At 40.9% G+C, this 10,425-nt stretch overlaps 1 protein-coding gene and 1 pseudogene; one reads left to right on the top strand and one right to left on the bottom strand.

Moving 5' to 3' along the window:
• Positions 1-10,425, top strand: part of LRIG2 (leucine-rich repeats and immunoglobulin-like domains 2) — a 113,292-nt gene that overhangs the window by 33,086 nt on the left and 69,781 nt on the right.
• LOC107182978 lies at positions 3,807-9,589 on the bottom strand (annotated as a pseudogene).

The raw sequence follows: 10,425 nt of genomic DNA on the forward strand, positions 1-10,425 counted from the left end.
GAACCCACAAAAGTCTATAGAAGGGAGGCCAGCAAAATTAAATGCCCTACACACACCTTCAACCGTAAGAGGAAGACAAGGATTGGAGAACAAAATGAGATTGGTAATACTGATTGACCAAGTTATATATTTTTCTACATCCTAGTTTTAGTATTTCAATGATAATCGTGCTAAATGACCTTTCTGATAGTCCCAGAAAAGCTAAGAAGACATTATACCAGGGGTGGGCAAACTTTTTGACTCGAGGGCCACAATGGGTTCTTAAACTGGACCGGAGGGCCGGAACAAAAGCATGGATGGAGTGTTTGTGTGAACTAATATAAATTCAAAGTAAACATCATTACATAAAAGGGTATGGTCTTTTTTTTTTTAGTTTTATTCATTTCAAACGGGCCGGATCCGGCCCGCAGGCTGTAGTTTGCCCACGGCTGCATTATACCCTTCCAAGGAAATGGCCTTGTAGATAACCCAATGTATAGTCTTTCTACCCTACTCTCAGGTCTAAGAGCTCTGCCATGGGGCTGTCCATCTCCCTTTGGGAAGTTCTAGTTGGTTTCATTTTAGGAACTGTCTCTTGGTGCTTCCAGCAGGTCATTCTCTCAGTGTGACTTATCCAGTCAAGAAAACTCAAATGGGCCCTGGCCAGGTGGCTCAGTTGGTTAGACCGTTGTCCCAATATACAAGGTTGCGGGTTCAATCCCCAGTCAGGTCACATATGAGAATCTACCAAGAACAAGTGGCACAGGTCACAGAAAAGGTATTCTAATTCAGCAATTATTTCTCAATTACTCAAGATTAATTTATTTGGTTGTGAGACTCTGCCTATAACTTTTTCTCTCTTTGTCCTTCCTTACTACTCTTAATATGAAGCATTAGTATTGGGACACCCAACCTATGAAGACAATGGAAACAGAGGAGTTATCAGTTACAACTGAGCAGATCAATAGAACTGATCAAACTCTTAGCCTGGCCAGCTTGGCTCAGTGGTTGAGCGTCAACCTATGAACCAGGAGGTCACGGTTTGATTACTGGTCAGGGCACATGCCCAGGTTGCGGACTCGATCCCCAGTGCAGGATGTGGAGGAGGCAGCTGATCAATGATTCTCTGTCATCATTGATGTTTCTATCTCTCTCTCCCTCTCCCTTCCTCTCTGAAATCAATAAAAATATATTTAAAAACAAAATAAAACAAAAAGCCTCTAAAGTCTCCTATACTCTCTACCAAAGTAGAGCTTTGCCTCAAATCTCTCTAATTAAACTTGACCACCATAAACATGTTCAAAAATCTATGACCAACATTAACTCTGATTCCATCAGAATTATACTATCGAATATTTATCTCTTATATCCTCTCTCAGACCTTGCTCTCACTGCTATTGTCATGGCAGCAGGCACTGGGCAATAACAGCCAGAGCGTGGCAATGTGATACAGGCTTAAAGGAAGTTGTATCACAAGCAATCAAAAGTTGTATCTCTTGTCTAGATATTATGACAATTATTGAGAAGCATATTTGTGTGTAAGAAATTATAAAGAAAATCAGCTTCGCCCATACAAAAAACTTCACTGGATTGCGGCTTTGGGGAGTTTGAACTCCCCAGTTTCATCCAGTCTTTAGTTGTGTTAAAATCTCATTATACAAACCAAGAATGTTTAATGACTTATAGCCATTTCCTTGCATTTGCTGATACTGTCAAATTGCAGATGAACTTTGTGATTTCCAGTTCCATCAGTGACTCGTTCACAGGACCTTGATATCTACTTATCCGCCAGTACTAAAAACCTCAGAATGGACTGATAGTGCGACTGTGGTCCTTGCAACAGATGGCTACTTTGAAGGGCTAAAATCAGTTTTACCTTTCTATCAAGGATGTGTTATGGAAGTACATAATAGTGCATCACTTTCCTCGAGCTTTAAAGAAGTAACAAGCAGTGCCATAAGCAAATTATCCCAACAGTGTAAGCAGACTATAGAGACTCTCTCAACAACTATACCAGCTGTGGCTGTGGAAATAAGCCCAGGAAATAAAGTACACGTCTTCCCTGAGATTGACTTGACTTAGAATCTGGTGTTACTGAGCAGTTCATCAAGATGAGAGCTGAGATAGGAGACATTCACTCCTTTCATATTGATCTCAGCTGCACATTGTGTTTGTTGCTGAATATATTAGGGGCACCTACATAAGCATGGAGAACTCATGGCTTCTGTGCAAGATCTCATCACCAAGACTTGCCGGCTACTGCTCTATTGCGACTTGGCCAATGGAGTTCAAGTAGTGTGACTTCCAAGATATTTCCTTAGATGCATCATATATTCCCTTAGATCTAAATCCAGATATCAACAATCTAGTATCCCCCAAGTCCATAACAGAGTCAAGGACACACTGGACATTTGACTTTAACATTGTGGCATACAGAGAAAAGCACAAGCAACCCAAACAACATCTAGCAAAACATGGCCTCAAATGTCTTGTCAAAGCTTTGGTTGATGGTCATTTGGATAATGTTCCTGCAATGTTGGTTCCATTTGCGCAGGGTAATTGGACTCTGAAATGCATATCGCAGTCTGTTTCCTAAGGAGAAAGAACTCAAGAGAAAAGGGAAATACTTTAGTGTTCAATCATTACACCACTAAGTATATCGAGGTAGTAGAGATGAATATAAAAAAACACATCATGCCACTAATCATTGTTTAATGACAATGACTTCTACCCAGTTAAATAATGCTCTTGAAAAACTACCTCATGTTGCCAGAAGGCAGGATAAGTTTGTTATTAAACTAGATTACTCATCATGGTGTAATTACTTTAGACCAGAGGTCTAGTATGCATTGGGTGCAGAAATGGATGTTCTTGGATGTGGTGAATTCTTTAAGACAGGGAACCTTACGCTGAGGTATACCATGTCCTATATAATCAAAGCCTAATATGCTAAGTGTCCGGTCATCCATTCAACCAATCAAAGCATAATATGCTAATGATATGCTAAGGCTGCTCAACTGCTTGCTATGATGTGCACTGACCTTCAGGGGGCAGATGCTCCAACCAGTAGGTTAGCTTGCTGCTGGGGTCCAGCCAATTGGGACTGAGTGAGATGGGCTGGACATCCTCTGGAGCCCTTCTGCAGTCCTTCCCTGGCTAGCCAACCTCCCGCGTCCCTCCCCAGCCCCAGTCTTGCACTGGTGGGAGTCCCTCGGCCTGGCCTGAGCCCTCTCTCAATCTGGGACCCCTTGGGTGATGTTGGAGAGCCAGTTTCAGCCCGATCCCACAGGCTGAGGACCCCATTGGTGCATGATTTCGTGCACCTTTAGTTTATTATACAAGACAAGTTCAACCCTCCCTGTCAGTTACCTGATAGGTTGCCCATGGAGCACATGAGAACCTGTGTACATGGCTTTGCTGGAGAAGGGATGAGGCAAAAGTTATGGACTACAATGGCCTCTTGCTCAGAACTATAGCTCTTGAAGATGTTGGGGTCAAGGGTGTTATTCTTGACCAGGGTGACAACTGAACAACAGTTGTTACCTGTGCATGGAGTCCAAGCACTTGATACTTGAATTTGTTCCCATAACTATGCCTTTTCTTTTTCAACATTTTTATTTTTTAATTTAGAGAGAGAGAAACATTGGTTTGCTGCTCCACCCATGCATACATTCATTGGTTACTTCCTATATGTGCCCTGACCAGGGATCAAACCCGCCACCTTGGCATATTGGAATGATGCTCCAACCAGCCGAGCTACCCAACCAGGGCAGTAAGCTGTGCCTTTTCAGTATTTGTAGGATGGAGCTGTCTGTCAAATACTTTCTTCACAATATTAGAGAGTGGGCTTGTTCTGTAATCTGTAATACATGTGGATCTATACGCTGTTCCAGACTATATATCAGAATAGGTAGGGAAGTAAACCAAATATTGTATAAAGTCATACAGTGTTTGTTGAGAAAGCAAACAGTAGAACTGATATAAAAATTGGGGTGTGATAAAGCACACATTCTTATTTTAAAAAATACTGTACAAGGGTAGCTAGTCTAATACAATAAAAATGACCAGGAACAAAAAGCAACGTGGAGAGAAATTTAAATCGAGTTATTGCATAGTCACTGTTTCTTGAAGCTTGTCTTCCTTCTTAACCCATGATTCCTATCCCACATGTGTGTCATGCTTACATCATTAGCACCATCATTACCAGCCAATGTTATAGGTTTCTCAGGTGAGATTTTTATCAGCTTTATTTCCCTGGCTTTCTGCAGTGGTGCCATATGACAATGCAATACAGCTAAACAGTTTCTGCAAATATCCATAGTATTTTATGCTACCTGAGTGCAAGAGATCGGTTGGTCCCATCCACCACCAGTCCATGCTGAATCACAGGCCCCTCTAATTCCTTCTGGCAAGCTGCCTCAGCTGTTGAGCACACTCACTGTCTAATTCCTGGTTTATAAGTTCAACCATATTCATGGTTTTGTGAAAATGCCCACATGATAAACTCACACTAGCAGCTGTTCCATGTTTATCTCCAGTAAGAACCCTATACTTTGATACCAGCCGTTCTCAATGCTTCACTAGTTTCTTGAACTGTATCTTGTAGTCTGCCTTCTATTGCTGGGGCTCCAAATAATATCATGTCTTTCTCTATTAACTGGAAGACATTTGCCATGTTCTCTTCCCATTCCTACAAGGCAGTCCTGGCTTCAAATAGACATCTATCTATTACCTCATACTCTTTAGATGTCAACTATAGCCAGTCATGCACAGGTTTCTTAGCCCTTTCAAAGCAAATTCATTTACATGAATTCTGATTTTTTATTTTTATTTGTCCTCCTATACATTTAGGGAGAATTCATGATTCAGCTCCTTTAGAAAATAAAAACTTTGACCTAAAGGTGCCTGAACAATTACATGCATTCTCCTATGATCTGAATCAAATTCTAGTCTTCCAAGTGTTTTTGCAGTGTTCCAGTTTTCCAATTGTTTTAACTTTTTTTCCCCCTTTGGAACAAAATCCCACACAGTGTACTTAAATGATCCAGTCATCTATAAATTTCTGAGGTGTGTAAAGGCCGTTCTGAGGAAACCTGTTGGCTCTGTAAATAGTTCTTGTCTCGCTTTGATGTGGGATCGAACCTGCAACCTTGGTGTCTCCTGCAGACGCTCTAACCAACTGAGCTGCCTGGCCAGGGCTCATTTAATAATTTCTAATTTCCTTATGTTATGCCACCGAATATTTTGATAGGTTTAACTTTTTTTTTTTTCAGAGGAGAGCATGAACACAGTCCCCCACTACCACAAACGATGCAGTCGAGTTTCCCACACTTGGGGAAATTGCGAGGGTCAGCACATCTGGAGTGCAATGGATAAACCTCGCTCTGGGAAGACCGCCTTTGTGACCATGGTATCTCCCTTGCTAGGTAAGTATTCAACTGATATTTTCTGAACACCTACTATGAGGCAGGCATAGTCAAACAGGAAATGGAGCAATATACAAAACAAAGCTCCAGCTCTCATGAGGCCCGCATTCTAGTAAAGGAAACAATTTCAGTAACCACAGTAGCCAGCCTGTTGTCACTGTCTGCTGTCTGAAGATTTAACATACTCTGGCTTTCATTCAGAATTACCTGTCTTGCAATGTACACTTTCATGTAATCAGGAGATTTTATCTCAACGGCATGTTATTAAAGCACCAACTTAGGAATAAGATGTTCAAATGTAACAAGTCTGTGACTAGTTAGCTCAAGAGGCAGGGAAGGGCATAATGACATCAAAGTCATTAACTCTTGGGCTTATTCTATGCACAAATTAGTTAAAACCCTTCAGGCTCATACCCACAGACTAATTTACTAACCTGGCCAGTCTTCCTTCAGATACATGCAGTTGGAAACAAGAGAAGGCAGGCAATGATAGGTTACCTGTCTATTAGCACTATTGGAAAAACAGTTTAACATCCACACCCAGATGCTGGTGTTCTAAGAAGCTTGTGAGACAATAGTGTCATTGTGATCAAGTGTGGCCAGGGCAGTCTGCACACTGAAAGCTCTCCAGGCTTCCTGTGTCTCCACCAGCCAGGAAAATCATGAGGGAGTTCTTTACCTTGGATGATTTCCTTGGGATGGGATTGTAGTCCTTTCATTTCTGTGCTGCTTCTGCGGTATAGTGTTCAAGAGTTCCCTGAATTCAACAGTTCATTCAGATCATTTAAGAGAATAACACACCCTAGTCAGTGTGGCTCAGTTGATTGAAGCACCGTCCTGTGCATGGAAAGGTTGCAGGGTCGATTCCTGATTGGGGCACATACGCAGGTTGCAGGTTCAGTCCCTTGTCTGGATGCATATGGGAGGCAACCGATTAATGTTTCTCTCTCACATCGATGTTTCTGTCTCTCTCCCTCTTCCCTCCCCTGTCTCTAAAGTTGATAAAAATGTATCCTCTGGTGAGTATTAAAAAATAGTAATAATAAGAGAATGACAAATGTGATGGGACAATTTGAGCGTCATAATAAATAGTGTCAACAACAAATTATGACCCATTGAATAAAACAGTAATCTATGAGTCCATACTGGTATAAATAAATAGCCAAACAAATTCATGGAGAAGAGAAACATTTTCCTTACAGTAGAATGCCAACTAAAAAATATAGAAGGGACTATAGCAGTGGTTCTCAACCTTCTGGCCCTTTAAATACAGTTCCTCATGTTGTGACCCAACCATAAAATTATTTTCGTTGCTACTTCATAACTGTAATGTTGCTACTGTTATGAATCGTAATGTAAATATTTGCAGGATAGTCTTAGGTGACCCCTGTGAAAGGGCCGTTTGACCGCCAAAGGGGTCGCGACCTACAGGTTGAGAACCGCTGGACTATTAAAATTAATAAATCACCATTTTCAATCATCACAATAATAATTGACTCAGGCAAGAATCATTAATGGGTACTAAAGTTAGTGGATGAAGTTTGATGAGGAACAAAATGTTTACAGTCTCCCCACAAGCTACTTTTTAACAATAAAATGAAAAAATGATAATTTTATTTTTTTAAGAGTTTGTTTGAGCTAAACGGATTAGATATTATGGGAAGCGAGATCTCAAATGCTCCTCCCCTCCCCCCAAATAGTAATTTTAAAGTGCAGAAACCTGACAGGCACTATCTTAACCAAGTCATGAAAGGTAATTTCAACCGTAATGGGGCAAATCAACTCCTAATACGGTGTGCCCGACACCACAGTGTCATTCTGTGGTTTTCCTGCTAAGAATTCATAACCTGAAGCTAATCATGCAGAAATAACAGACAGCCCAAGTTGAGAAACACTACAAAACACTGGCCTGTAACTCTTCAAATACACCAAGGTCATGAGAGGTGACAAAGTGTGGAAAATCTATTCCAGGTTAATGGAGACTGAAACAATGTTACTCGACAACTGAATGCATGACATGATCTGTAATTTTCTTTTATTATATTGGACATTATTGGGGAAATTGCAAAATTTGAATGAGGTCTGTAGTTTAGGTAATATTATTGAATCAGTATTGACGTAATTTTTATAATTATACTGTGGTCCTGAAAGAGAATTGTTCTTGTTTTTAGAAAATACACACTGAAGTAAGGGGAAAGGGCATCATGTCTGCAGCTTCTTCTCAAAGACAAAACATTTCAGAAAAATATATAAATAAATAGATACATACACTGAGAGAGTCTTTAAAGAGAGAGTGTACAAGCCCACCCTAGACATTGGCCTAAGTTGCTAGAAAAAAGAATTGAAAGTAACAAGCAGCTTATTCATGACTAATGTCAGAAGTTCTGAGAACATGCCTCCAAATGCTATTATTGGATCCCCAGTGAAAATGTATGGTGTGAGTTAAGATAAGCAGCCCACATGGCAGGAAGTCTTAAATACCAGTGAGTCATTCCCTGTGTACGAGAGCACTCCTCTAACCCTAAGTCAGTTCAGCCCATACCAACTTCAATTCCACAGACTCCTCTACCAAAAATTGTCCCTCCCTCCCTCCCTCGACGTCAACTCTAAAACATACAGTTTTATGTAATATCTGTGTTTACTGTCCAGGTACCTACCATGGAGTTTTTACAATTCTTAGATATCATTGATTGTAAGAAGGCCATTATTTCATACTAGAGGCCTGGTGCATGAATTTGTGCATGGGTGGGGTCCCTCGGCCTGGCTGGCTGGGGGGAGGGACCTCAGGAGGTTGGCTGGGGGAGTGCATCAGGGGGTTAGCCCGGGATGGGCTGTTGCTGCCCACTGCTCCCCTGGCTGTCAGTCTCATGGGGTCCCTTAGAGTTTAGGAGGCATGCGCCTGTAGGGGAAGAGGAGGGGAACGGGAAGGGCTGGAGCTTGCTCCCGGGAGGGAGAGGGCACCCCAAATTGTTTGTTTCTTTAACTTCACATGGAGTCATTGAGCTCACAAATTCCACCCAACTCTCCAAAATAGAATAATCCATTTTCTGATGAACAAGTTTAATCTAAATAAATCCAAACATTTTCCTAATGTAGGGATAAGATATTACCTAATATGGGGACATAAGTCAAAGCTGATGAAAGACCAGCATGATTGAACCACCGCCACCCTCTCTTTGCTTTGTTATTTCTCTAGCACTGTGGGCAGGAAGCAGCCATATTGAAATACAAATTTTACTTGTTTCTTCAAAAAACAGAAAAACAAATAAATGGTTTATTTTAAGAATGTACAGGAACTTATACTCTAAACGTCCAAAAATACATATTCTAGGGACTCGTATCACCTCAGGACCCCACTACAGCTTCTCTTTAATCTTTTTAAACATCCTGTTGCAGAGATTGTAGCTACATCTGTAGCAGGAAGCATGATATAATAATAATTGATCAAACATCAAAAGCACCTGGGTGGTTCTTGCATAGATCTTTAGCCTCATCTCCCACCAACACCATGTTCTTAGGTTTTTTTCCCAACCACATGAATGTATTTTTTGTTTGTTTGTTTGTTCTTTTCCCTTGCCCCTGAGGAATTACTATGAATTTTTGCCAGATCAGGACCTTTTTCCAGGGAGAGACCATGAGTATTAAGAAGACAAACAGCACCTGAAGGTAAAATGTAAACCTTTTTCAGGCCCACCCCTCTCTTTGATTTTGTTCTCCACATTGAATTAGATTAATTGGTGGAATTGCACGTCCTTAGTTTTGTATGAGGGAGAGGCCCTTTACCTGGCCTATGCCAGGAATTTCCTCTTGATTTTCACGGGATGAATTTAGAACTATCCTTCCCACCCAGTATTATAGCAAGAACCACACTGGTTGTCTTAAGAGGGCGGTGAATCTAATGTATGTGTACCTTCAGCAAGTGTTTCCTGATCATAAAATGTTAGCTTTAGGGAGAGTTTTAAATAACTTAACCTCTCATCCAATACTGGCAGTTCTGGCAAATGGTCACCAGCCAAGACTGTTATTTGTTATAAGAAGGAGCTCCCCATGGAGTCGGGCAGCCCATGTCGGTGCTGGACAGCTCTCATTGTAACACTTGCTTCTTGAGGTTCTTTGGCGCCTCATAGAATGTCTACGCCTCTCCATGTCACAGCCCTTCACACATTGGGCGGCTGGTAGTGCATCCCAATAAGCTGTCACCATGTCTTGCAATGATTTTTCAAATCACATCGAGTAATTAAATGCACGAACACTTGAAAGTTAACCACAGTTAACTCTGGAAGGTAAGATTATGGTTCTGTTTTTATTTTCCTCCGTAATGTAAATTCCAATCTTACAAGGAATATTTAGTAACAAGGACAACAGCAATTCTTTTTATTGAGTTTACTCTAGATGCCAGTCCTGGCCTGCGGATATAACCTTCCTACCGTAACCCCGAGAGATAGGAACTACAATTATTTCCTTTGTACACATGAAGAGACAAGAGGGATTAAGTAAGTTGCCAAGGGCACCCAGCTAAGTCAGTGGCTGAAAAGAAATTGGAACCCGGCTTTCCTGATTCTTAACCATCCCTCTTATAACAAGAAAAACAATTATTTCTTTTTGTTTGTTTTAGTGTGGTGTCCCAAAATTGATACAGTATGCCCGTTTGATCTGAACAGCGTAAAGTACACTGCAATGATTACACCCTTTGATCTGGACACAGTACAATCTAATAATGCCCCTTGGACTGTGTTTGATTTTTCATCTGTGATAGATTACTGTCTCATATAGAGCTTTCAGAAAATCCTTTGGTTCTTGTTTTCTTTTTCCCCTTGACTCACTCCCTCTTCTCCCCTCCTCCTCTGTCACCCCACCAGCTTACACCTCTAGCAATCATTTTAGCATCCTAGCTGTTAACACTTTTCTCCATGCTCATATAATCACATATAGACAAATCACAAATGCACACATACTCAATATAGATATTTTTGTCATTTGAAAAGTGACTACATTTTACCTCTTTTATATAAAACAATTT

This window comes from Myotis davidii, unplaced genomic scaffold (genome assembly GCF_000327345.1).
Source record: "Myotis davidii unplaced genomic scaffold, ASM32734v1 scaffold217, whole genome shotgun sequence".
Taxonomy (NCBI): domain Eukaryota; kingdom Metazoa; phylum Chordata; class Mammalia; order Chiroptera; family Vespertilionidae; genus Myotis; species Myotis davidii.